At 42.7% G+C, this 23006-nt stretch overlaps 1 protein-coding gene across 2 annotated transcripts in view; it reads right to left on the bottom strand.

The window, feature by feature from the left end:
* LOC109907434 (dual specificity tyrosine-phosphorylation-regulated kinase 1B) overlaps positions 1–22436 on the bottom strand; it is a 74810-nt gene extending 52374 nt beyond the window's left edge. The window contains exon 1 of one of the 2 annotated variants that reach the window (XM_031787230.1): positions 21680–22436. The gene's annotated coding sequence lies outside the window, so the exon portion shown is untranslated. The remainder of the gene's footprint in view (positions 1–21679) is intronic. The other variant, XM_031787235.1, reaches the window with a different exon arrangement.
* Between the last annotated feature and the right edge of the window lie 570 nt (positions 22437–23006).

Here is a 23006-nt window from a genome sequence, read left to right as displayed (position 1 = left end):
TACCTATTGTTCACCTAATACATTTTTTGCACTATTGGTTAGAGCCTGTAAGTAAGCATTTCAGTTGTATTCGGGAAGTGACAAATAAACTTTGATTTGCATCTCAGTGCAAGAGCCGTCACTACAGTCCCTGGTTCGAATCCAGGCTGTATCACATCCGGCCGTGATTGGAAGTCCCATAGGGAGGCGCACAATTGGCCCAGCGTCGTCCGGGTCTGGCCGGGGTAGGCCGTCATTGTAAATAAGAATTTGTTCTTAACTGACTTGCCTAGTTAAAAGGTTACACACACATAGTTATTTTGTTGGCATTTACGCATGTCCCCATTACCAGTAAAACATATTCAAAACCTATTTATTTCACTTACTTGCTGTGCTGTTTCGTTGTTCATTTGTTCATTCTCAACCAGGATTTCATCATACATGACAAGCAGTGAAGTGTCAAATCGGTCTGTCCGTGGCCTCTTCCACGGTGTCCGTTTCCATCTTGTCCAGCTGTGTATGTAACATTTCACGTAAACCGTGTTTCTGGTCTGCATCGAAGTAGCGGTCCTTGTACCTAGCATCAAGCATGGTGGCGATACAGTAAAGAGGCTGAGAGTGAATGTCACCTAATCACTTCACAGCCTTGAGTACTTTTGTACGTTTTAACTCCCCGGTCTGTGTCGGCGGTTCTGTTGAGTAGGCGTTTCAATGCCATGACAGAGGGTATCACGTCTGATGCAGACGCAGTTGATTAGCTTATTTCTTGAGTCAGTTGTTCAAATGGTGCTAGGAGTGTGTTCATGTTTCCAAGTTACAAACATGTTCTCAAATGCCATTGAAATGGCAGCAGTATGAGAACCAGCACATTCTTGAGCATGCAATACGGCTTTCCTCAGTACGAAATCCTCATCGACCCACTGTGCCGTCAGACTCAGCATGCTCATGGGGCTGACGTCGCTGGTCCAAGCCGTGAAGCTAATAGCAGTGACGCCCATAGCAAGTAGCTCATAGATGTACGTTTCAACAATACTGTGTAACTCCGGTAGGGCAACATCTGAAAAATAGTGTGTACAGGGACTCGACCAGTCGGCAAAAGCCAACATCATCCACGACAGAGGACGGTCGATTGTCAAGGGCAATGAATTCCGTTATATTGGCGTTAATGGATTTCGCATTTGAGTTGACTCTTTCATATGACTGCTCGACTTGAACTTGTTTAGTTGGTGTTAGTGTACTTAGTATTTTTCTGATTTTGTTCTGTGTAGCGCTGTATTTTTTGTGGCGTTATTACGTCATCTACTTGTTATATAGGTATCCACGTCAGCTTTGACATCGGTTTTGCACATCAGCGTTAACCCTAGACAGAGATTGAGCCGATGCTGGCATTTTTAGTTAATATCGGCCGATTCCGATATGCTCACCGATATATCGTGCATCCCTCATTTTATGTAGCTTAAGTAGATTTTGTTCTTCACTCGCATAGTAGCAGCCTGTCCTACACCCAAACAAAAGCCTGCGACTTGTCTGACAATCAATGTGATTTGGCTTAACTAATTTATCTCTACATGGCTGGGCAAACAAGTGGAGGTGGTAGCTAATTTTTTCATTTGGTCATCTATCACTGATCAGAAATATTTAGTATTCAATTATGTAGCATAAATCAAGTGTATTAACCATTTTCTTTTGAAAATAAAAACGTGAGCTTTTAATAATTAAACAATAAATAGATTTTCTGCCAAACATCAATGCATGTTTTATTCCAAAATAACTGCATGAAGCCTATGCCTGATTAGGAAAACATTTATCAGTATTGGGTCTACTTTTGATAGTTTACAAGGTCCAAGGAACAGTAGCAGGGCAGTCATAGGGTGTAATTTCTTAGGATGTATCGGTGTTAACAGATGATGCCATTGGAATAGGGGTTTCTCCTAATTCTGTGATGCGCTGCCAGTTATGGTCTTGTGGATTATCATTCTCCCGAGTACACTCCAGCATATTCGTAATGAAACATTGAAATCCCCAGAAAAATTTGTTTCATCATGGCCACAAATTACTCTAGGCCAGACAATATTGGAATCCTGGTGCCGCTAGTGGCTGCAGCTGCTGAGAGAGCGCAGTAGTAAAAGGTATGCAGACACACAGAATTATTATTGAAATGTTTTATTTTACACAGCATGGCAAGCCCGAAACCCAGTGTGCCGAATCAATTCTTAAAATTTGAGGCTGAATGAAAACTAAGAGAGAGGGGTGGAGAAACAGAGCTGAGGGTGGAATAAGAAAGGAAGAGGTAGAAAGGTGGAGGGAGGTGGAAACGAGAGCAAGCTGAAGAAGGTAGGGGAGAAAGGAAAAGAGGGTGAGTGAGATGAGGTAGATATAGAGAGTGGGAGAGAATGGCACAAGGAGAGACGTTAAGAGAGAGTAAGAGGTAAGAGATACTCCATAGAATGAAGAAGGTTCACTTGTGGAGTTTGCCCTTAAACAGGACATGACCTGCATCAGTGAAACACCCTGCTGTGGGAGATGTGAATGGACAATATTCACAACAAGCAAGTGACTGTGTGGATGGATACTGCCATAGCAACAGCTTTAAAGTGATAGTAACAAACAAGTAGGCCTACTACCTATAGTCAAACGGACCACCTGATACCCCTTCCTCTCTCGTAAACTTTCCCCATAGACACTGTGATAGTGGTACACTGACGGTGCCTCGAGGGTCATCTCTGATGAAAGATGTGTTTGTTGCATGCTGAAAGGAGGACACTGGATTTGGGAGCTTTAACTCTAGCTATAACTTATGGGTCTCATTATTCAGAAGGCTGGTCTGTAATATTCCAATTCTGGATAGCAAGGACCTGGGCATTCAAACACAGTGCATTCAGAAAGTATTCAGACCCCTGCACTTTTCCGACATTTTGTTATGTTACAGCCTTATTCTAAAATGGATTAAATGTATTATTTTCCTCACCAATGTACATACAATACACTATAATAACAAAGCAAAGACTGGTTATTTTTATTTGCAAATGTATTAAAAAAAATAAAAAATATACACTGCTCAAAAAAATAAAGGGAACACTAAAATAACACATCCTAGATCTGAATGAATGAAATATTCTTCTTAACTACTTTTTTCTTTACATAGTTGAATGTGCTGACAACAAAATCACGCAAAAATGATCAATGTAAATCAAATTTATCAACCCATGGAGGTCTGGATTTGGAGTGACACTCAAAATTAAAGTGGAAAACCACACTACAGGCTGATCCAACTTTGATGTAATGTCCTTAAAACAAGTCAAAATTAGGCTCAGTAGTGTGTGTGGCCTCCACGTGCCTGTATGACCTCCCTACAATGCCTGGGCATGCTCCTGATGAGATGGTCTCCTGAGGGATCTCCTCCCAGACCTGGACTAAAGCATCCGCCAACTCCTGGACAGTCTGTGGTGCAACGTGGCGTTGGTGGATGGAGCGAGACATGATGTCCCAGATGTGCTCAATTGGATTCAGGTCTGGGGAACGGGCGGGCAAGTCCATAGCATCAATGCCTTCCTCTTGCAGGAACTGCTGACACACTCCAGCCACATGAGGTCTAGCATTGTCTTGCATTAGGAGGAACCCAGGGCCAACCGCACCAGCATATGGGTCTGAGGATCTCATCTCGGTACCTAATGGCAGTCAGGCTACCTCTGGTGAGCACATGGAGGACTGTGCGGCCCCCCAAATAAATGCCACCCCACACTATGACTGACCCACCGCCAAACCGGTCATGCTGGAGGATGTTGCAGGCAGCAGAACGTTCTCCACGGCGTCTCCAGACTCTGTCACGTCTGTCACATGTGCTCAGTGTGAACCTGTTTTCATCTGTGAAGAGCACAGAGCACCAATGGCGAATTTGCCAATCTTGGTGTTCTCTGGCAAATGCCAAACGTCCTGCACGGTGTTGGGCTGTAAGCACAACCCCCACCTGTGGAAGTCGTGCCCTCATACCACCCTCATGGAGTCTGTTTCTGACCGTTTGAGCAGACACATGCACATTTGTGGCCTGCTGGAGGTCCTTTTGCAGGGCTCTGGCAGTGCTCCTCCTGCTCCTCCTTGCACAAAGGCAGAGGTAGCGGGTCCTGCTGCTGGGTCGTTGCCCTCCTCCACGTCTCCTGATGTACTGGCCTGTCTCCTGGTAGCGCCTCCATGCTCTGGACACTACGCTGACAGACACAGCAAAACTTCTTGCCACATCTCGCATTGATGTGCCATCCTGGATGAGCTGCACTACCTGAGCCACTACCTGAGCCACCACTTGTGTGGGTTGTAGACTCCGTCTCATGCTACCACTAGAGTGAAAGCACCGCCAGCATTCAAAAGTGACCAAAACATCAGCCAGGAGGCATAGGAACTGAGAAGTGGTCTGTGGTTACCACTTGCAGAACCACTCCTTTATTGGGGGTGTCTTGCTAATTGCCTATAATTTCCACCTGTTGTCTATTCCATTTGCACAACAGCATGTGAAACTTATTGTCAATCAGTGTTGCTTCCTAAGTGGACAGTTTGATTTCACAGAAGTGTGATTAACTTGGAGTTACATTGTGTTGTTTAAGTGTTCCCTTTATTTTTTTGAGCAGTGTATATAATATCTCAATTACATAACAATTCAGACCCACTTTACTTTACTAACCTCAAGTATTATTCGGTGTGATGCTACAAGCTTGGCACACCTGTATTTCTCCCATTCTTCTCTGCAGATCCTCTCAAGCTCTGTCAGGTTGGATGGGGAGCGTTGCTGCACAGCCATTTTCAGGTCTCTCCAGAGATGTCCGATCAGGTTCAAGTTCGGGCTCTGGCTGGGCCACTCAAGGACATTCAGAGACTTGTCCCAAAGCCACTCCTGCATTGGCTGTGTGCTTAGGGTCATTGTCTTGTTGGAAGGTGAACCTTTGCCCCAGTCTGAGGTCCTGAGTGCTCTGGATCAGGTTTTCATCAAGGAGCCCCCTGTAATTTGCTCTGTTAATCTTTCCCTCGATCCTGACTAGTCTCCCTGCCACTGAAAAACATCCTCACAGCATGGTGCTGCCACCACCATGCTTCACCGTAAGGATGGTATTGACCAGGTGATGCGCAATGCCTGATTTCCTCCAGACTTGACATTCAGGACAAAGAGTTCAATCTTGGTTTCATCAGACCAGAGGATCTTGTTTGATGGTCCGAGAGTTCTTTAGGTGCCTTTTGGCTTTCGTCTGTCCACTCTACCATAAAGGCCTGATTGATGGAGTGCTGCAGAGATGGTTGTCCTTCTGGAAGGTTCTCCCATCTCCACAGAGTAACTCTGGGGCTCTGTCAGAGTGACCATCGGGTTCTTGGTCACCTCCCTGAACAAGGCGCTTCTCCCCCGATTGCTCAGTTTGGCCGGGCGGCCAGCTCTAGGAAGAGTCTTGGTGGTTCCAAACTTCTTCCATTTAAGAATGATGGAGACCACTGTATTCTTGGGCACCTACAGTGCTGCAGAAAGTTTTTGATACCCTTCCCCAGATCTGTGCCTCGACACAAGCTTCTACAGACAATTCCATCAACCTCATGGCTTGTTTTTTGCTCTGACGTGCAGTCACCTGTGGGAACTTATATAGACAGGTGTGTGCCTTTCCAAATCATATTCAATCGAATTTACCACAGGTGGACTCCAATCAAGTTGTAGAAAGATCTCAAGGATGATCAATGGAAACAAGATGCAACTGTGCTTAATTTCATGTCTCATAGCAAAGGGTCTGAATACGTATGTAAATAAGGTATCTTTGTATGTAGATTGATAAGGAACATTTTTATGTAATCCATTTTAGAACAAGGCTGTAACATAACAAAATTCGGGAAAGGTAAAGGGGTCTGAATACTTTCCGAATGCACTGTAAGAGTAATATTTGAACCTGCCGGGGTAAGAGGTCACAATCCTGTCCTTCATACACCAACCTATCATTAACTAATACAGTACAGTGCATTCCACAAGTGCCAAGTCATCCACAGCAGCAATACATTCCAGGTAAACCATTAAAGTAAAGAAGTTATGGATCAATTCAATAAAATCTACAATGGTGTATTTAGCCTACACATTAGCTTTTTTGTAGACACAGCTTTTTTGTAGATGGGAATTACCACAGTTAAAGGAATTACACTGACTCAGATGTTTAATTCTAAAATGTATGCTAAAAAAATAAAATAAAAAAACATTTCAAAGATTAACAAACCATACAACTATGCATAAGGACTACTTCGAACAATTTAAAATAAAATATCACTAAAACACATTTACTGGAAGAACCGTGCAGATGCAATTTTCTATTTATTTTTTTACCTTTCTGTTTTTGTGTGACTATGTTTCCCAGAAACTCAGAATTAAGAACCAATGATGTCTGCAGAAAGAATGGGTGTCAGCTATGACATGACCCCTTGTGTTTGAAAAAAACAAACACATTTTGGTTATTGAAATACAGTGGGTAAAGTTGATTTACATCATGGGTCATTGACCTGTAATATTCAGAAATGCATAATTATGGATATGAATATCATTCTATTCATGGCAGGGGTCACGTTATAGTTCAGAAATAAGCATTTTCAAAACGCAGACCATTTTATTTATTTATCCGTTATTTTACCAGGTAAGTTGACTGCGAACACGTTCTCATTTGCAAGTTGACTGCGAACACGTTCTCATTTGCAGCAACGACCTGGGGAATAGTTACAGGGGAGAGGAGAGGCCAATTGTAAACTGGGGATTATTAGGTGACCGTGATGGTTTGAGGGCCAGATTGGGAATTTAGCCAGGACACCGGGGTTACCACCCCTACTCTTACAATAAGTGCCATGGGATCTTTAATGACCTCAGAGAGTCAGGACACCCATTTAACGTCCCATCCGAAAGACGGCACCCTACACAGGGCAGTGCCAATCACTGCCCTGGGGCATTGGGATATTTTTTTTAGACCAGAGGAAAGAGTGCCTCCTACTGGCCCTTCAACACCACTTCCAGCCGCATCTGGTCTCCCATCCAGGAACTGACCAGGACCAACACTGCTTAGCTTCAGAAGCAAGCCAGCAGTGGTATGCTGCTGGTAAAAACAATGTTTTATATTGAAAGTCAGTGTATTTTTTTTGCTTCAACAGAGTGATCAGGGGTGTGTTTTCCTATAGTTTCTCTTCACAAAAATACATTCCGCTGAAAATTAAGCTATTTTCTTCAGATGACAACAGAAGTGCAACGCTATTACATTCTGACCACACCGCTCACGTCGCGTGCGCTGCAAAATAAATTTAAACATACGTTATTCAATTATTGCACCCAGACTGCTTGGGTGCGCCAACGAGCGTCTGCGTTGCCAAGCGCTAAAATAGAACTTTCTTCTATTTGTGACTCTGAACGCAGTGAATCTCCTCGGTTTATAGAAGCAGATACCCACGTGCCATCTCCTCATTGGTTATACCCACGTGGGTGATTGAAAGATCTGAGTTCGGTCGGTCGTCATGGTAACTATGAAAGTTAGATACCAATCGCTATATAAAGTCCAAAGAAGAAAAGGCCTGGAAGGAGGAGAGATGACTAGAAACAATTCAGTTGGAACGTTTTATGTGTGGATCAATTGTCGGCGTAGAGGACCTTGTGCATTTCATGTAAAGTAACAACTCAACGTTTATATCCCAGGACAAATTAGCTAGCAACAGTAAGCTTGCTAAATAGGTCAAATTAGCTAGTAACTGCAAGCTAGCTAGCTAAATTGCCATAAATGTTTAATGCTTTTAGACCTGTCCCCAAATTAATCCAATTGGTTCAGAGTTTGTTTTGATATTTTAACCTGTGTGTCGTAATCGTGTTTGGTGTGCGCAAAATTAATTTGCACGCGGCCGGTTTGGGTATGGTGTTAGGATAGCAGCCACAAAAGTAAATGAGCATACAATGATAAAGCAAGGTTTCTTTTGCAAAACCTATGCATGGCCATAATATTTATAATGTTAATCATAGAAATAATGTAGCCAGATACATTGTTATGTTTTTTTAAAGTTAATCTTGCATTTTGCTGGAGAAATGTAGACTACACCGAGAAAAGTACCAGAGAAAAGTTGCTACACACCAGCTAGAGCGCAGTCTGCTGATTGAAAGCCTGTTCGTGAATTCACATCCGAGTGGAGAAGTGCAACTGAAGCACAAAATTAATCTGATGCTGAGCAAAAATGACAATAAGCATATTAGATCTGTGTTTATAAACGCAGCAAGATTATTTTTGTTCGTGAAAAACCAGAATTCAGAGTTGACGCTGAACCCCTGCATGGGGATGTATCCTGAATAGGTACACAAAGGTAGAAATATGCAATATCCTTATTTTGCATATTATTGTAATGAGTTCCGCCCCTAAACAAGGCCACATATGTTTTGTCCGGACCAGACCAAATCTGAAACAATCATAGATTTCTATGCTTCGCAAGTTTGGACATTACAGTACAGCAAACGAGAGCACACTAGAGTACAGCACAGTAGAGTTTATAGCAGTGTGAGCTACTGTACAGTAGTGTACTTTTATTTACTGTTTTCTACTGTGCTGTACAGTCCAAACTCAGATTTGGTCTGGCCAGGGCGGACTGACCAAATTTCAACGTCCATGGACATCCGGTATTTGTCGGTGATGAGTGGGCGAGAATGCTTGTTACAGTAGATGGAAACACAGGGTAGGTGTCAGTAAGGGCTGGGAGAGGTGACATCTGGAGAGACAGAGAGTGCAAGGGAAGGGTTGTCCAGACTGTTTTCACAGTCTTGCTTTGATCACCAGACAGAAAGATCAAATAACTGTTCTGAGCTGAGCTGAATAACAGTATGCCAGTGGAAGGGAGAACAGTAGCAGGTGACCCAACTGTGGTTTGGTGACCACAATTTTGTAACAGAGTTAAGAGTTTTAGTCACATGATAATTCATAATCAAACTTGATATCAGTAACACTAATGAATTGGTATGTCTACCTTTACTTGTTACTTCTGTGAACTTTCATTATCCTCCCTCAAAAGGGAGAGAAATGTTAAAATACCTTACACCAAAGTAATTCCGTTTCCAAAAACGCACAAGGCAAGGTGCCTTGCAAGGCAAATAATTTCTCGAAAACAAAATATAAGTGCTGATGTTAATTAGTTAAATAAAATATAAGTTGGCAGGGGTCTTTACTTTCACATTGTGTTTTGATGCATTTCCAATACCTTTTAAGACTTTCTGATAGATATTGTCCAAGACCCATTTTCCGTCTATTTGACCAGAAAACAAAGCCTTTGCGTATCCCTAATTTTTAGGGTGGAATATGGTTGAAAAATGTATATATGCCTTACTTTCTAAAAAATAGACTCGGCTTTCATTTGAAATGCTCCTATGAACTTCACATGTTGATGGTCATGGGTCCTTTTATTTGGAAATGACCATATGCTTTCAGTTTAGGTGAGTACAGGGATAGTCGTTTGTAAACAAACAATGTAAACATTGCTTTGGTGGGTTTGATTGAATTCCAAGCCTTGGGTCACATGGAAATGTACAAAAGCTACAGCAGAACAGTCATTAACCAATCCATCAGTCAAGTTGTGTGTCTCTGTACGCTCTCCCCTCCCCGTCATAAGACAAATCTATAACGCTCATCATATATAAAATATGCATAATGAAGAGATGTTTTTATTCATAGGAGGATAATCTAGTACAGTACAGGCATGGATCAAGGCTTGCTTAAGTGATGAAGTAGTAAGGTCTATTTTAAGAGCTGATGTCCCTCTTCCCTCCCCTCACCTACACTGACATAGTGTAGCTACCTACACTTTATCTTGACATGCTATAATGTTGTCATCTTTCTCCCTCTTTCTCCTTGAAAACACCTTTCCACTTAACTTGATTCGTCTCCTTATTTATTTTCTTCCTCTGTTACCTTGCTTTTCAGTGTCTCTGTCTCATTCTCCATCACCTCCCTCTCAGCTGAGTTAAGCAGGTCAGCAGGCTGCCGAGGAAAAAGCAGCACCAAGGAGAGCAGCCGCTCACTGCAAACACACTCACACAAACATGCATTTCTCTCACACACACACACCCACCCACCCACCTCTCTCACACCGTTCTGCATCTTCCTGGTGCATCAATAACATGTTCACTAGGCTTTGGCGAAATCCAGATTGTCATACACTACATGACCAAAAGTATGTGGACGTCTGCTTGTCCAACACCTTATTCCAAAATCATGGGCATTAATATGGAGTTGCTGCTATAACAGCCTCCACTTTTCTGGGAAGGCTTTCCACTAGATGTTGGAACATTGCTGCAGGGACTTGATTCCATTCATCCACAAAAGTATTAGTGAGGTGGGGCACAGATGTTGGGCGATTAGGCCTGGCTCACAGTCGGCGTTCCAAATCATCCCAGGGTGGCAGTTAGCCTAGTGGTTAGAGCTTTGGGCCTGTAACTGAAAGGTTGCTGGTTCAAATCTCAGACCCACCAAACTTTACAGTTGGCACTATGCATTGTGTCAGGTAGCGTTCATCTGGCATCCCCCAAACCCAGATTTGCCCATTGGACTGCCAGATGGTGAAGCGCGATTCATGCCTCCAGAGAACACATTTCTACTGCTCCAGAGTCCAATGGCGGCGAGCTTTACACCACTCCAGCCGACGCTTGGCATTGCAGTGGTTTTAGGCTTCTCTGAGGCTGCACGGCCATAGAAAACCATTTCTTGAAGCTCCCGACGAACAGTTATTATGCTGACGTTGCTTCCAGAGGCAGTTTGGAACTCGGTAGTGAGAGTTGCAACCAAGGTCAGACGATTTTTACGAGCTATGTGCTTCAGCACTTGGCAGTCCCGTTCTGTGGGCTTTTGTGGCCTACCACTTCGCGGCTGAGCCGCTGTTGCTCCTAGACGTTTCCACTTCACAATAACAGCACTTACAGTTGACCGGGGCAGCTTTAGCAGGGCAGAAATTTGACCAACTGACTTGTTGGAAATATGTCATCCTTTGACGGTACCACATTGAAAGTCACGGAGCTCTTCAGTACTGGCCATTCTACTACTGTTTGTCTATGGCAATTGCATGGCTGTGTGCTCTATTTTATAGACCTGTCAGCAATGGGTGTGGCTGAAATAGCCCAAATCCACTAATTTGAAGGGTTGTCCACATACTTTTGTATATATAGTGTACCTTCATACTGACCTTGTGCCATGTCGAGATATTCGGAAATACCGGCACTGAACACAAAGGCCGCTGTTTTCAAACCCCACTGATAGCATTGCTAACCTTCGGATTACAGACTAACATGTAAAATCCCATAGAGAATGCCATCGAGCGCATTGTGAACATTTTGTACAGTTTCTGACCTAAACTATACAAGTAACTAAAAATTATAGTCACCGTTTTCTGAAAGCACAAATCAAATTTTAGCCAGCAAGGCTCTTAAACCAGAAGGGGATTCTCTGCTGTTACCAAGCAAATGCTTGATTTTGGAAGACACTAACTAGCTACTAAATAGCAAACCAAATGCAGAACTGCAGAGCATTTAGCACATTTTAGACAGTGAGCTTAATAGTTAAAAGATATCTGGCTAGCAAACATTTAGTTGTGAATTCCATACTGTAATTAGATCACCTGGTGCATGCTGCACAACAGTGAGTGACTCACAAGGATTCAGTCTCTAGTTGTTGTGTGCTTGTAAACAAACACCACGTAACACGTGACTGGGGACTACCATAATCTTCATAATAACATGACAGGTGAAATGAAGAACGCAATGTTCTTTCTCTCCTAATGTATTGCACAAGTTGACTGCAGGTATTTACTTAAAAACATATAAATAAATAAATAGTTAATGGTATTGAAAAAAACCATCCTGTGGCTTTTTCCACAGGATGGTTTTTCAGTAACATGGAAGTAGACCACAGAGCCACTGACAAAGTTGGTTATACCATAAGTAAACAAGCACCCGTTACGGACTGAAAGGTGGCATGATTAGGGCCCTAGCCAGGCGGACACATGTACTGGCCCTAGTCATAGTGATGTCAAACGTTTTCTAACCATAAAGCTGATCAACATTCAAAGTGAATACTAACCTATAAACTAACCAGCCATAATATACCTGTTCAGTTGGGAGGGAGCTGTGCTACAGAACAACTAGCATCTGTGGTTGTCCACAAGATACAATGATTACAGAGTCCACCTTACACTTAGAGTGATTATGGACTGCTCTGGCAACAACATAAAAGTCTGGCCCTCTCAGAGTGACAGTGAGATGTTGACTGTGATGAGTGGAGTTGCTCCCTCAAGTCCAGAGTTCTTCCATCCTGGTTAGTAGGAACCAAAGGTGTGCAGGCTTTTGTTCCAGACGAGTGCTAACACATTAAAATAAAATTAAAGGTTTTGGTGATATATTGATTAGTTGAGTCAGGTGTGTTAGTGCTGGGCTTTAGCAAAAGTCTGCCTTTCACATTCTGTGAGTCTTCAGACCCAGGATTGAACAACATTTAATTTCTCCAGTCCACTACCTCCAGTAAAGGTAAATGGACAGACTGGAGCCCCAGACCAGCCAGGCTTAGCCCAGCAGTGACTCACCTCAGGGAGGGCACACACCCAGGGCCCTGTCCACCACACCGTCAGCTCTCCAACAGGCCCAGCACTGTTCAGAAAGGCCACTGTGCCTACCACTACACAAACAAGGGCAGGGGAACGTGGCATCATGCCTAATAAACCGCTCATAAATAAAACACACTAAATCAACCACCCCAATGACCCCATGTACACCCATATATAGTAGAGGTCGACCGATTATGATTTTTCAACGCCGATACAGATTATTGGAGGACCAAAAAAGCCGATACCAATTAATCGGCCGATTTTCTTTATTTTTATGTATTTGTAACAATGACAATTATAACAATACTGAATGAACACTTATTTTAACTTAATATAATACATCAATAAAATCAATTTAGCCTCAAGTAAATCATGAAACATGTTCAATTTGGTTTAAATAATGCAAAAATAAAGTGTTGGAGAAGAAAGTAAAAGTGCAATATGTAAGAAAGCTAACATTTAATTTCCTTGCTCAGAACATGAGAACATATGAAAGTTGTTGGTTCCTTTTAACATGAGTCTTCAATATTCCCAGGTAAGAAGTTTCAGGTTGTAGTTATAGGAATTCTAGGACTATTTCCCTCTATACCATTTGTATTTCATTAACCTTTGACTATTGGATGTTCTTATAGTCACTTTAGTATTGCCAGTGTAACAGTATAGCTTCCGTCCCTCTCCTCGCTCCTCCCTGGGCTCGAACCAGCAACACAACGACAACAGCCACCATCAAAGCAGCGTTACCCATGCAGTGCAAGGGGAACAACTACTAGAAGGCTCAGAGCGAGTGACGTTTGAAACGCTATTAGCTAGCCATTTCACATCGGTTACACCAGCCTCATCTCGGGAGTTGATAGGCTTGAAGTCATAAACAGCGCAATCCTTGACGCACAACGAAGAGCTGCTGGCAAAACGCACGAAAGTGCTGTTTGAATTAATGTTTACGCTCCTGCTTCTGCCTACCACCGCTCAGTCAGATACTTAGATACTTGTATGCTCAGTCAGATTATATGCAACGCAGGACACGCTAGATAATATCTAGTAATATCATCAACCATGTGTAGTTAACTAGTGATTATGATTGATTGTTTTTTATTAGATACGTTTAATGCTAGCTAGCAACTTACCGTGGCTTACTGCATTCGCGTAACAGGTAGTCTCCTTGTGGAGTGCAACGAGAGAGAGGCAGGTCGTTATTGCGTTGGACTAGTTAACTGTAAGTTTCCAAGATTGGATCCCCCGACCTGACAAGGTGAAAATCTGTCGTTCTGTTAACCCACCGTTCCTAGGCCATCATTGAAAATAAGAATATGTTCTTAACTGACTTGCCTAGTTAAATAAAAGGTGGGGGGGAAATAAATAAAGAATCGGCAAATCGGCGCCCAAAAATATTGTTATGAAAACAAGAAAATTGGTCGACCTCTAATATATAGTGTAAATACACCTACTGACCCAGCGCCTCCTCAAGAGCCAAAATTCTGAAATTGTGGAGGGAGGTAAGCTTTCTGGAATTTATTCAGGATTCATGAAGACAATCAACAGATCTGCAACAATCCACAGTAGTAGGCCTACATACAGTTCTCAAGGAGCTATAATATAAATCAAAACTGTTCATTACGGGACAAGTTTAAGATTACAACCACTAACCATTTCACCTTATATCCCTGGCTGGCAGGTCACCTGAATGATGATGGTTAAAGGCTCCCCTCTCCATCCCCTAGTCAGGAGCCAGGGCTGAGCACTCCTCTACCTGCCAGCCAGTGGTGAAGGAACCAGTGTAGTGTGTTGCCTTTCATTAGTAATTTATGAGCCATTCGAAAAGCAGGGAAAGGTGCATTAAAGGGGACAGGAAACTAACAGGGGCAGGGCAAGAGAAAGTGAGAATTAGCCTGGCGTGGTCATTTCTTGAAGTTACTAATCAAAAACACTGATCTGGGGTCAGGTGTCTTATTCCTCAAACTGCACAAACACATCTGGTACGATTCTACCAAACTGATCAGTAAACAGGTGGCTTTCCTTCGGTACAGATGAATGAAAGAGGATGGCGGACAGACATGTAGGGAGATCGGTGAATGAGTGAATGAATGAAGTACAAAAGCAGCTCTGCATTTTAAGGTTAGCTTGGGCAGGGTAAACTGATCCTAGATCTGCGCCTAAAGTAGGGCCCTATAAAAATCAGTTATATATTTTGCCTGATTACATTTTGGTTCTCTCCCCAAAATCCCCTTTCTCCGTTTTGTTTTTCAAGGTTTCCGTTTCCCCAATATTTTCAGGTTTTTACTATCAAAATCACCTTTTTTTAATAGAAAAACTACTAAATTGGATTTTCTATGTACACAAAAATGCTTAAATTACATGAAAATCACAGGAAAAGTTTGAGAAATGTTTATTTAATTCCAGTGCACACCTAGAATGAGGCTGTTTAGTGTGTTTTGTAGCACACGTGATGGTGAAGTTTGCAAAAACAAAAACCCACTCGATTGATGCAAATAATCATGATCTTATTCTGCCAGATAAGCATAGGCTACTTTGTAGTTAACATTTAATTGAGAAGGTTTTTGGGAAACCTTTATCTACCAGAAGACTTTTCATTAGCATCATCGCTAACGGCTACACAATGTGGCGCACATACACAAACTGGGAATTCTTGTTGCCGCCTTAGAAAGTTGCAGGAAATACGAATCACTATTGCATTCGGTTTGTCTTATGATAAACTTGGGCTGATTAATACATTTGTGTTGATTCCCTACTAAGTTCAATAAATGTTTTAATATTGTTGAATTCCGTTTTAAAAAGGGTAAGTAACAAACGCAACCACATGTAACATATGGATTTGCATTAGTTATTTATTCTATAAAACCGATCAGAATTCCGAAGAATGTCCAAGTCATGTCGGAAAAATATTTTTTCCGGGGTGGTGATGTAATACGTAGGACCCGGCAAGCCAGCCTATTCCCTACCAATCATTTGCACTCATGACTTTTGGTTTCAATTACATGTTCAGCCAATTTACAACCAAATACTTTATGAATGTATTGTTACAAATCAACATGCAAGGTTGCTAGCCAACTAGCCTGCTAATGTTAGCTCTACTAGCCTGATAACGTTATGCCTACATGCCTGCTAACATTACGTTAGCACTACATTAGTCTGCCAGTTGATAGTAACACCTAGCTTACAGCTACATTAAAGTAAACCAAAGTTTTGGAAATACATAACACCATCTAACCAATACAGAACACCATCTAATTATTATCAAAGAAGATTAGATATATAGAGTAATCTTAGCTAAACATATAACATTAGCTGGCTGGCTAGCTAGCTATTAGCCTAGCCAACCACCACGGTTATGGTCAGCAAGCTAGAACACCACAGCTAAAACATAACCACAAAGCAAAGAGAGCAGAGACATACAGATTGATGGCTGGGGACCATGGTAAACTATTTTACCAGAGTGTGCAAAGCTGTCATCAAGGCAAAGGGTGGCTACTTTGAAGAATCTCAAAAATAAAATACATTTTGAATTGTTTAACACTTTTTTGGTTACTAAACTCGGCAAAAAAAAGACATGTACCTTTTTCAGGACCCTGTCTTTCAAAGATTATTTGTAAAAATCCAAATAACAATCTAAATAACTTCACAGATCTTCACTGCAAAGGGTTTAAACACAGTTTCCCATTCTTGTTCAATGAACCATTAACAATTAATGAACCATGCACCTGTGGAACGGTCATTAAGACACTAACAGCTTACAGACGGTAGGCAATTAAGGTCACAGTTATGGAAACTTAGGACACCAAAGTGACCTTTTTACGGGCTCTGAAAAACACCAAAAGAAAGATGCCCAGGGTCCCTGCCAATCTGTGTGAATGTGCCTTAGGCATGCTGCAAGGAGGCATGAGGACTGCAGATGTGGCCAGGGCAATAAATTGCAATGTCTGTACTGTGAGACGCTTAAGACAGCGCGATAGGATGGACAGCCGATCGTCCTCGCAGTGGCAGACCACGTGTAACAACACCTGGACAGGATCAGAACATCCGAACAGCACACTTGCGGGACAGATACAGGATGGCAACAACAACTGCACAAGATACACCAGGAACGCACAATCCCTCCATCAGTGCTCAGACTGTCCACAATAGGCTGAGAGAGGCTGGACTGAGGGCTTGTAGGCCTGTTGTAAGGCAGGTCCTCACCAGACATCACCGGCAACAACGTCGCCTATGGGCACAAACCCACCATCGCTGGACCAAAAAGTGCTCTTCACTGACGAGCCGTGGTTTTGTCTCACCAGGGGTGATGGTCGGATTCGCGTTTATTGTCTAAGAAATTAGCGTTAAACCGAGGCCTGTACTCTGGAGCGGGATCGATTTGGCGGTGATCTGGGGCGTAGTGTCACAGCTTCATCGGACTGAGCTTGTTGTCATTGCAGGCAATCTCAACACAGTCGTTACAAGGAAGACATCCTCCTCCTTCATGTGGTGCCCTTCCTGCAGGCTCATCCTGACATGCCACCAGCAATACTGCTCGTTCTGTGCGTGATTTCCTGCAAGACAGGAATGTCAGGGTTCTGCCATGGCCAGCGAATAGCCCGCATCTCAATCACATTGAGCACGTCTGGGACCTGTTGGATCGCAGGATGAGGGCTAGGGCCATTCCACCCAGAAATGTCTGGGAACTTGCAGGTGCCTTGGTGGAAGAGTGGGGTAACATCTCACAGCAAAAACTGGCAAATCTCGTGCTTGTCCATGAGGAGATGCACTGCAGTACTTAATGCAGCTGGTGGCCACACCAGATACGGACTGTTACTTTTGATTTTGACCACCCTTTGTTCAGGGACACATTATTCCATTTCTGTTAGTTCCATGTCTGGGGAACTTGTTCAGTTTATGTCTCAGTTGTTGAATATTATGTTCATACAACTATGTACATGTTAAGTTTGCTGAGAATAAATGCAGTTGACAGAGAGAGGACTTTCTTTTTTTGCTGAGTTTATATGATTCCATATGTGTTAATTCATAGTTTTGATGTCTTCACTATCATTCTACAATGTAGAAAATAGTAAATAAATAAATAAAAACCTTGGAATGAGTAGATGTGTCCAAACTTTTGACAGGTACTGTATAGTAACCACCAATCAACTACTCAGTGGTCTTGTCTGCAGCTGTCAATTAACTTAGAAGAGACGTTTTCAAACAGACTCAGCATTTCCACTTCAGTTACTGGTCTGTACCACAAGGCTGGGCTTTAATTCTGACTTGGTGGGTATCATGATTGATTTATAGATGACAACCCTCACCTCAGTTCATGAAATATACTTTGATTCACATCTGTTCAAGAAAAAAAGGTATCCTGAAAAGGAGGATATGGGTTAAATGGAAGGAGAGAATGGGGGGAGAGAGGAAAGGTTGTCGGTTTCTTGAAGCTTGCCTGGTTGCTTCTGGCTACAGCAGGGGAGAAATTGGAACTGTGGGATTACAGTTGTGTCCTTCGGTTTTTTAGATGCTGTGCTTTCCCCAATAGTTATCGTTCAAAACTAGATGAAAAAGATGTATTAGTATGCTAATCACTGTAGTTAATACATGAGTTGATTCCTCTTTGAATCGTTACATGTAATTATGATCGCTATGCTCGCTCACTTAAATGACTGATGACAAATGTACATGCGATGCCATTGATCGAATCCATTCCAAGCATTCCTCCATTGCAAATTGATCTAGCCACTTGATTCACTTGATGCAGATTTTACTGACTGACCTAGCATATGGAATGTCCTTTGCCTTCTCTCACATTCAACATTTTCCAGTTTCCATAACATTACCTTAGAGGTTCTGAGAGTTATAAACACAATTCTAAGAACACAAAGCTGATCAGACATGATCAGATGTTGAATTGGCTGAAGGAGAGGTTTAGTAGCCAACTATGTGGTTACATTGTGCAGGTAGCCCAGTCTTGAAACTCAAACTTCGCTGAGACACGTGCCAGTCAAGGTGGGGTGGTAATGAACCAAAGGTTGCAAGCATATAGTCTGTAACCAAGAGAGCATCATTGAACGTACTGGTACACTCAGTGTGTCCCCCAGGTTGTATCTTCAGATGGACACTGAAGGCCCCAAAATCAGTATCCATTGGCACCTAAAAACAACATTTTTGATAGAAACTAATTGAAGATAAGATACAGGGCAACATATCTAGGCTGAGATGAGGGTGATATTAGGGGAAAAATTTGCACGTGGGCAACTTGAGTACTGATGAGGTAGTGAAGTTGCTGTGCATCAGGAAATGGGTTCATTCAGAGCCAGATCAAAATCAAATGTACTTTTAGAGGGCTGAGAAGTGGGGTGGGGTTGTCCTCTCAGAGAGAGATAGAGACACTGAGGACAAAGTCACATTGGGACTGCTGGACAGGAATAGAATAGGGAGGGGGAAAGGCGTGTTGGGCAGGTTTAATAAGGGACTGACAGGCTGCAGTTCAATCAACCCCGGTCCGAGTAGCGTTCCAGGCCCTACTAAAGCCCACGAGCAAACTTTCACTCTAGAGTAAACTCACTGAACCTGTTTCCTTCCAGTCCCACTCTAACACACTTTAAGGGCATGTGCTCAAAGAGGACTGCCTCGAAAACCGTGGGCTATGGACTCTGCCTTCTCTGTAACAGGCAAGACACTGCTTACGCTGTAAATCAAGTTTTCCACCGTGTAAACGCTAGGCGTGGGAGGTGGGGAACTATGAACTTGTGTGCGAGTGGGTATCCCCTGCTTCCCCTCCCTAAGCTATCAAACTCAGGTGTAAATCAATAGATGAATGGGGAAGGCCCCCTCAAGTGGTCTCTCCAAAGACAAATAAGCGATAGGTTACCTCACCAGTGCCAGGGTCACCAGAAAAAGAGCATGGGAAGGGAGTGGGGGGCCAAGCTACCACCTAGGTTAAAGTTACTAGATTCAAGTAAGAGTCCAAATGACAGACAACCACCATCATAATGATCCCTACTAGGCTTCAAGACACGCACACTCACTGACTTGCACCTGCAAATGCCAGCACAAACTTCACACACATGCTCACCGGTAAAACAGCGGCATGCCCTTTGACTGGACCAAGTGCTCATGAGCTCTAATACATATTTGCAACATGACCGGAAAGTCATCCTTGTAGGCGAGCATCTCATAATCCCGGAATCTCACTCCCACAAACACTCAGCTTGACTGACACATAAAACAGCACCTCTTCACACAGTCAGTATTTTGGTGACCAGTCAACACCAACTTGCTGCACTTCAGTTATGTCAAGGTTCGATACAATGAAGTTAGTCAGTCAGTCAGTCCATTCACAACAGCGTGTCACTCTGCTACCGGTACCAAAATAAATCTTGAACAGAGCTTTTCTCTCACCCCAAATTGAGAGGGAAAGAGAACTAGAGAGGGGGGTGTACAGGCCTACAACATGAAGCTATGGTATGGAGGGATGTAATGCACACTCAAATTGGTATTTCAATATCTTGGTAAGAGAATGTATCACAACTGTGTATTCAGCAAAGCTTTTGACCAATTAAATGTGTCATTGTCACATGCAATCAAATGCTCATAATGTGGTTCAGAATGATAAATGGAAATCATCCATGCAACTTGGAAATACAGCATTTACTGAGAATCATCCATTTTAATGCTCCAAATGTATGAGGACATGCAAAACTACAAGAAAGAATCATGACTCAGTAGCTTAGAGACAATGTCAAACTGCACCCAACCTTTCACCTAAAAACTAACGAGGGAATGATTTTTCTGGTTAGGGTTAACAAACATGATGGACGTGGATGAGGGATACATTCATTAAGATCAAAATACATCAAATTCTAATGGCGTACAAATCTTAACGACATATGCATTAACGTGTAATAACTGTTTCACTTCGGTACAGTGGTAACAGTAAGAGAATGAAGACAACATGGTAAGGACAGGGGAAAGTGAATCCATTTTGAACCGGCATTTCTACTTCAGCACCACAGCAAGGGCTTGCTCATAATGCTACATGGAAATCAAGGGTGTAGGCACTGAGATTTATCCAGGGTATGACTTTGCGACAAAGGTTATTCAAAATGGAAAATATACTCCAACAAATGCACTATAACAGACTGCTTTTCATAGTCTTCGGTGGCAATTTCATCAGAAACTGCATGTCACTCCCAATTCACACACGTGTGAACATATGAAGATCCAAGGGTTGTAATGTCATCCTTCATACCGAAATCGAAACATATATAATTATGACATTCTTTAATGTATTGTTTTTTCTTGAATCACCATCCACAGCCTTCATCAGAGATTACAATTACCCTTCCTCACTGTCTTGCTGTGAATTCTAAAATGCAGCGATGCAGTGGCTTTTGGGCATTCTCTTCAAAATATTTGCATTGGCTAGTTAAAAGAAAACACTGCAGATAAAATTAGGCCGGAGTGATTTAGAATATGGCATCCATCATTTCTCAATTTTACCACGAGTAGGAACAGTGGCTGTGTGATGCATTGAAAAGGGAGGATATCCCAGTCATACATCAAATCGTAATAAATCCATGATGAGGCATGCTCATCGACAGCTTACATGGCCAACACTGCCCATACTAATATTGAGACTACTGGGCAGGGTGACTTCTGATAATCCTACGTCATTCCTACATTGCAACTGAGAATGTGATTTCTAAAAGATGTTAAAGGATAGTCTGAACTAGCCTCGGATACATTGTAGCTGTCTATCGCAGTTTTACATCATGGCGAATCACAACCAACGTTGATGATCTACATTGCAAGGCATCACTACGGGGAAAATGTAGCTACTAGCTAAATTGTCCACAACGTGTACGAATCGATAAATAATGTTACAAGCCAAGTGAATGTCCTGTACAATTAACTAGCACCATTGTGATTGAAAATGGCATATTGATGCTGAGGTTGGAGGACATGGGAGGGTACAGAAGGTGCTGTTTGTATGGATGTCAATTTATCATCATGGTCTTCTTCAAACACATATCGACTGATGACAAAAACGGCATCTTCACAACAAATGAGTTAAAACCCAGTGAGTGAATAAACCAAGCTTATCTCTTACCTCAGGCGGCGGTTCGTTTCCAGCTTCCCGGAGCAGCCATTATCAGCATTCCCTCTCTCCCTCCGTCCTAGCCTCCACCACAGGTACCGGGCAAAATAACAACCGGCAAACCAATTCCCCCCCCACCCCCAAACTGTCACCCCTCTGATGGGTGAGATATCCTAATAACGAGAGGGTAGTGTCGTTTTTGCAATAAATCCCCGTCAAAACACGGGTCTTCAGTGAGGTTAGTCTCCAAAGCGCAGTCCAGCAAGAGCGCAGGATGAACTCGGAGGTTCGGCACCGTCCGCCCGGCGCAGTGCAAGCTAGCTAATTGAACAGTTCACAGGTAACATATGTGGTACCGCTTAGGGTATCATGGCAATGGCTAGGTTGTCATCCAAAATAGACCGTATCTCGCCGTTGATGGTTGATTCTTTCGTGGCCTCTATTTTCACTCAGGAAACCATGTAGCAAACTGGCAACGTTGGGTTTATCGTAGCTGCTGAGTCTGGGAGGCTAGCTAACGTTAGCTGGCTAACTAACTAGCTTTCACTGTAACAGTTACTACTAATATCCAACTACGTGTTGCATGTTGTGGTGAACGGAAAGATGGAGGGGATGAGTGTTTAAATAAAAAAATAAACGATTAAAATAAATTTGGGGTATTTCCGGTGCACCGCTATAACTAGCGATGTGCATTCGCAAGGGACCCCCCCTCTCTGGCCGTTAATCTCGATCACACCAGACTGCACTAGCTATCGCTTAGATGAGGGTCTGCACGAAAAGCGCGCCCTCGACACGAAGCTCGTTCCCGCCTGTTTGAGTTGCATTCCCCCTACAAAATGGCCGCCAAAACAAACCTGCGACAGTCAAACGATCTACTACCCTTGGTGCGAATTTAAACATCACATGGAAAGCCTGTTCATAATCTAACGCAGCGGTAATACATTTTTATACAAACTACCTCGGCATTTAAACTGGGTTTAAAGGGTAAGTTAGCTAAGGTAGTTAACCAAGCCAACGTTGCTAGCTAGCCGTAACATAGCTAGCAAGCTCGTGCATGTCTCCTGAACAACAGCCAACCTTGACGTTACCACCAATACGGTTAGCACCGTAACAAGCTAAATGAATACATTTAGATTCACGGACATGCCGTTACATATGCTCTTAATATAGGTAAATTAGAAATAGCACCTAATTCAAACATGTTGCTTAACTCGCATGACAGTATAACGCTACCAAATTTTCCGATGAACTATCGGCACCTAACTAGTTATCAGTTAATCATATCGCATCGGCTAACCGCCAATCATGTTCAAATTACCCGCCTCTTTCGCGCGTTGAC

This window comes from Oncorhynchus kisutch, linkage group LG2 (assembly GCF_002021735.2).
Source record: "Oncorhynchus kisutch isolate 150728-3 linkage group LG2, Okis_V2, whole genome shotgun sequence".
Classification (NCBI taxonomy): Eukaryota; Metazoa; Chordata; class Actinopteri; order Salmoniformes; family Salmonidae; genus Oncorhynchus; species Oncorhynchus kisutch.
This window is presented reverse-complemented; position numbering and strand designations above follow the sequence as displayed.